Source organism: Cebus imitator, unplaced genomic scaffold (genome assembly GCF_001604975.1).
Source record: "Cebus imitator isolate Cc_AM_T3 unplaced genomic scaffold, Cebus_imitator-1.0 Scaffold541, whole genome shotgun sequence".
Taxonomy (NCBI): Eukaryota; Metazoa; Chordata; class Mammalia; order Primates; family Cebidae; genus Cebus; species Cebus imitator.
This window is the reverse complement of record NW_016107856.1, coordinates 649,818-655,817: the sequence shown is the minus strand read 5'-3', so window position 1 is coordinate 655,817 and position 6,000 is coordinate 649,818. Positions and strand designations below refer to the sequence as shown.

The window sequence follows — 6,000 nt, the reverse complement described above, 5'->3', positions numbered from 1 at the left end:
GCATCCCCGGGATGAAGCCTACTTGATCAAGGTGGATAAGCTTTTTGATGTGCTATTGCAATCAGTTTGCCAGTATTTTATTAAAGATTTTTGTATCTATGTTCATCATGGATATTGGCCTGAAATTTTCTTTTCTTTTTGAGTCTCTGCCGGGTTTTGGCATCAGGATGATGTTGGTCTCATAAAATGATTTGGGAAGGATTCCCTCTTTTTGGATTGTTAGTAATAGTTTCAGAAGGAATGGTACCAGCTCCTCTTTGTATGTCTGGTAGAATTCGGCTGTGAACCCATCTGGACCTGGGCTTTTTTTGGGTGGTAGGCTATTAATTGCTGCCTCAACTTCTGCACTTGTTAATAGTTTATTCACGCTTTCAACTTCTTCCTTTCTATATTGTATGTTGAAGTTCAAGCATCTTAGAGAAGATTTGTTGTTCATTTGAGAAATTTGTAATTTTATGAAATTTTTTTTGCCCTTTTATAGGATGGAAACACCACTTTTATTTGCTATAATTTGCAAGAGACAGCAAATAGCGAAATTTTTAGTGAAAAACCAGGCAAATGTACGTGCTATTGATAGGCTGAGACAGTACAGTAGTTCTTGTTTAAAATAAAAACCTGAGTGTTCTAGAGTGGAGTCACTCAATTCAGAAATATGAATAAGATTAACATAATTATTGGTATATGGTGAAAAATATCAACACAATCAGATAGAAAAGCAAATATCTGGACTAAGCAACATAAAGGACATATAGTAGGATCCATTTTCTCTTATAATTTAGAGTGTTATTTGTAATCTGATGTTTTTGTTCTTGTAATCTTATATTAGCTAAAGGTTTTTGTATTAGTTTCATTAATTTTTGAAGTGTGGACTTTTAGTTTATGACTACTAGTATTGCCATTATTGTTATTATTATTTATTGTTTTCAGGCTGTAGATGGCTCTTATCTGACTCCTAGCTGATATAAATTACAATATATCAGACCAGGAAAGCAATGGGAAAATCTTCATTTAAATCTTCGCATACTTTAGATAAATGACCTCAGCACAGTTTCTTGGCCATCAAGGGACTACAAGTTAACAACTCGTATTATGTCATACCCCAGGGGAACAAGAGATTTCCTTGTTGTCCCTTTCTTTTAGCCTTTGTGATAATTTACAAAAATGAACACTGGAGCACCCAAGATACTTATAGACACAAGCTAGTACATGTAAATGGTTATTATGTCTACATTCACAGGCAGGATATTAAATCAATAAAGTATCAAACTAGCTGTTTATTATTGACTTTATTAAAGTTCTTGAATGGAGTTATTTCTTTGTTATTTTAGAACAGCCCTAATGCTTCCTGTACATTATGGCTCATCAGGTATTGTCAATATTTTTCTTCAGCAAAATATTAATGTCTTTACTCAAGATGTGTGTATGAGATGCGTAGGATTATGCTATTTATTGTGGTTTGACAAGTAAGTGTTTGTATTAAAAGATGAGTTAATACTAAATTGATGTTTAAAATAATTGCAACCATTGAATCTTATACATTAGGTGAGAGGTCATAGTTTGGTTCAGGTCATTTGAAATAGCAAGAGTTAGTCCACTTTTTAGCTAGAAATCAACAGAAGGCCAGATTAGTTAGAAGTAGAATGCAAGATTCTTTCAGGACTTTAAAGATCCTTATGCCTGGGGATCTGAGTGTGGTTCATCTCATTCTAAGTATAATCTCCATGCATCAGATGAATATAGAGCACATCTTTGACTTCTGTTTTCTTCATTTCTTTCTTTTTTATTTTGCAGAGGCAAGGTCTCACTATGTTGCCTAGGCTGGTCTTGAACTCCTGAGCATAAGTAATCCTCCTGCCTCGGCCTCTCAAAGTGCTAGCCATCATGCCTGGCCTGACTTTTCTAATGAGTTATTGGATCTTGAAGTGTTCAATTTAGCAGAAAATCTTGTATTGTCCCCTGGGGCTATCTTCTGTGTCTTCCTTCTTTGAATTTTCCATGAAGCTGTTTTCTAAGTCCAAGGAAGGCAATCTTTCTTTACAAGTCAGAAGGGGGAAAAAAGGCCATTCTAATTATTCTATTGTTTCCATGGATTCACTTGCTGTATTGTTGCCATTGTAACTGGTCCTGCAATCTGATAATGATTGACCTTTGCCACCAGGATACATTCGCTGATTCAGACCCCTCAGTTTTCATGGTGATTCGTACATGGAGTTCAAAGCTACGGTGTTTATTAGTTATTCACTTATGCTCAGCCATTGTTCTCAGCACCCTGCTCTGGGAGCCAGGCCTCCTAGATTTACCCACACAAATAGTGAGCAGATTGATGCTTCCCCTATACTAAAAACATTATTTGGAGCCCACCTCTTAGCTAGACTTAGCCTAGGCCTTCATGGTAAGTTAACCTTTGAGACCCCTGTTGGTCTTTTCTCTAACAAATATTAGTTGAGATTGTTCCCACCAGTCAGAGATGTTCAAATAATGTTGCAGGAAGAGATTAGAGTTCCCTTTCCCTTTTGCTGTCAGATTTGTATCTTGAGGCTCTTTTATATCCTATGCAGCAGCTTTGGTTAGATAGCAGAAGGCTCCATATTGTCTTTCCACAGAGCAGTGGGAATCAACTTGCAGTTGGCCCCGCAAGAAATCCATTTCTACAATAATAAAAATCTCCCAGGCTACTTGCATATCTTCCCCAAGTTTTAAATGTATTTTAAAATTCCACTTCACAGGAAGCCATTTGATAAAATTCTCTGAATCTCAAGTAGGTGAGTTGGATTGAACAGAGCTAAGCTTCATCTATGACTCATGAGTATCCATGTATAAAACAGGGCTTTGTACTTGCTTCAGCAGCATATACTTTAAAATTGGATCAATAGAGAGCAGATAAGCAGAAGCATGGCTGCTGCCTAAGGATGGCTCACAAATTCATAAAGCATTCCATATCTTGCATTGCCCCTGGAAAGTCATTTGACTATTTCTTGACCAGCTCCAAGGAAGCAGTGTGAGTCAAACCAAAACAGGAGACACCCAATATTAAAATTGTGATTATTACTATAAAACTATTAATGTATGGTGATGTATGAAATGAGAACAGAGCTGAGTAACATATGGGATGTTACATGCAAATATGTTGTTGGTATATGTCTTGGAAATCGGAAAATGTCAACTTGCATTTCCTTCATAAACCTGAAAAACAATAAAAGCAGGGTTTTTTTCTTGTGTGTTAGTTGGAGAGGATCCTGGCACAGACGTGCTGGCTTGGAGTCTGAGGAGGTAGAGAAGGAGTGGTGGTTGTCCAAGCCAGGTTTTGACATCCATTAATTTTCTGCTCTTGGTGTGATTGATGAGCTCAGTAATAGGGGAAATTATGTTATCTATTTTAATCAGATTATTTATATATAAATTTAGTTATAAGTTATGAATTACCTAAAATGCCCTGATGTACAAGCCACAATAAATACAACTAATAAACAAAATTAGCACTTAATAACATTTTATGAAAACTGCAACATTTGAATATTAGAACCTATGGAAAACACACATCAAACTTCATTTGGGACTCCAAAATAGTTTCAGCAATAAAGTTCAAAAATAAATTATTCCATTGCTTTCCTATTTTGCTGAACATTTAAGCATGTAATCTCATTACATCTTCCTAACAACCTAGTGAAGTAAGGTAGACAAATCGTTATTTTTTTATTTTTATTTTTATTTTTTGAGACGGAGTTTCACTCTTGTTACCCAGGCTGGAGTGCAATGGCGTGACCTTGGCTCACTGCAACCTCCGCCTCCTGGGTTCAGGCAATTCTCCTGCCTCAACCTCCTGAGTAGCTGGGATTACAGGCACGCGCCACCATGCCCAGCTAATGTTTTGTATTTTTTTAGTAGAGACGGGGTTTCACCATGTTGACCAGGATGGTCTTGATCTCTTGACCTCGTGATCCACCCGCCTTGGCCTCCCAAAGTGCTGGGATTACAGGCTTGAGCCACCGCGCCCGGCCGACAAATCGTTATTTTTTAGAAGAAACCACGGAGCCTAAGAGAAGCAACTTGTCTGAGCACAAATACCTATTGGTTACAGAGCAAGGACTTGTTCTGAGTGAAGGGTGCTTTGCACGATGTCCAGCCAACTATAGTTAATTTACTGAGCTGTGCTCCCTCCCTTTATGAGTACTTCACTTTTTTTCTTTAATTAAAAGGTGAATAAACTTGTAAAGCTTAAAATTTTGTAGTGTATGGGACAGAAATTAAATTCTGGTATTAGCGCTGATATTGCCTGAAATGGTTTAATAATTTAATGTGTTTGGTAAATATTTTTTATTTTAGTATTAAAATAACAATTTTATTTATTACGTTTTTATACATAGACTTTGACACCAAATTTTGGAACATAAAAAGAAGGTACTTCAAGGTAAGTAAGACTTCTGATAGTAAATTTCTCATTTACCTTGTTGGTCCTACTCTAGATAAAAAAAGAAAGTAAGATGTAAGATTAAGGTAGTTTTAATGGAAAATGACCAGTTTAAAATTATGTGTAAATTGCAAGTATATATATGTATATACATATATGCAAATTAATTTTCAAAGTTTCACTTGTTTAGTTTGGAATTCAGAGTTATTTAAGAAGGTAGTTGTATCTAATTTATAATCTGAAACAGTATTGTCTGAAAAAAATCATTTACTTAATTACAATCCCTAAAATTCTATATAATATTTTTTGCATAAATAAGATACAAGATTGTTGTTAGAATTTTGTATGTTTTCTCTATAGTCGCATTATGACAAATTGAAGTTGTTATACATAGGGATCTTCTATTTCATTTTTATAATAAATTGCTTGTATTTAGTAAATAAATAATTATAGTTGACCCATGAATAATGTGGGGGTTAGGGACTCTAATCTCTGTGCAGTTGAAAATCTGAGTATAACTTTTAATTTCCACATCTTAGCTACTAGTAACCCACCATTGACGGGAAGCCTTTCTGATAACATAAACAGTCCATTAAAACCTATTTTACTTGTGCTGCATTATTATATGCTGTGTTCTTACAACAAAGTAAGCTAGAGAAATGAAGCTGTTAGAAAGAAAATCATCAGAAAAAATATTACTGACTTTTCATAAAACAAGTGGATCTTCACACAGGTCTTCATCTGTCTATGGATTTCAGAGGCAGAAGAAAATCTGCATATAAGTAAACCCCTGCAGTTCAAACCCTTGCTGGTCACAGGTGAACTGTATTACATATTACTTTTTGTCACTAAGAAAGTAACTATCTTTAGAACTGGGAGCTCAGCAGTCCCTTTTTTGCACTATAAGTAAATGGCAATAAGAACTGTAAAATTGAACAAGCGTGCACCCATACAAATTGGAGATTATGTTTTGGAGCTACCTACTGAGTGCAGAAGACAGAAAAACAATTCCTTTGTGAGAAGTACAAGTTATGTTACATATTCTTACATAAACAGAATGGTTTTATCTGTCGACGTTTACACACATATGCACATGCACATATACACGCACATACATGAGCTCTTGCACGTGCATATGTGCACACTAATAAGTTCAAAGTCCTGCTGATTCTTTATGACCAAATCCATTATTTGCAGGGAGCAGCGGATAACACATCCTACACTTTGGATGTAGTTCTTTTGACTTTTTGACTCGTTCTGTGATAAACTGCCTTTAATGGGTGAACCATGTTTCTAGTTTTATAAGAAATAAAAATATTAGAAGAAAGTAAAAGGAACTCTATGATCAGTAGTAGACTGCTGTAACTTACTCAGTGGTCATATGTTTTTCTCCAGGTATACAAGTTACTTGAATGATGAGTTCTCCAGTTACACAAGTTACTTAAATAAATAATAATAATAATTATTATTATTATAAGAACTGGGGTCTCTCTATGTTGCCCAGGCTAGAATACAGTGTCTATTCAGTGGTACAGTTACAGCCCACTGTAGCCTTGAACTTCTGGGCTTAATCAGTCCTCCTACCTCATCCT

General features: G+C 35.5%; 1 non-coding gene across 1 annotated transcript; it reads left to right on the top strand.

The window, feature by feature from the left end:
- Positions 1–2,835: 2,835 nt before the first annotated feature.
- Positions 2,836–2,944, top strand: LOC119468969. The gene has a single exon (XR_005197787.1). It is a non-coding gene; the product is annotated as a U6 spliceosomal RNA (small nuclear RNA).
- Positions 2,945–6,000: the final 3,056 nt, after the last annotated feature.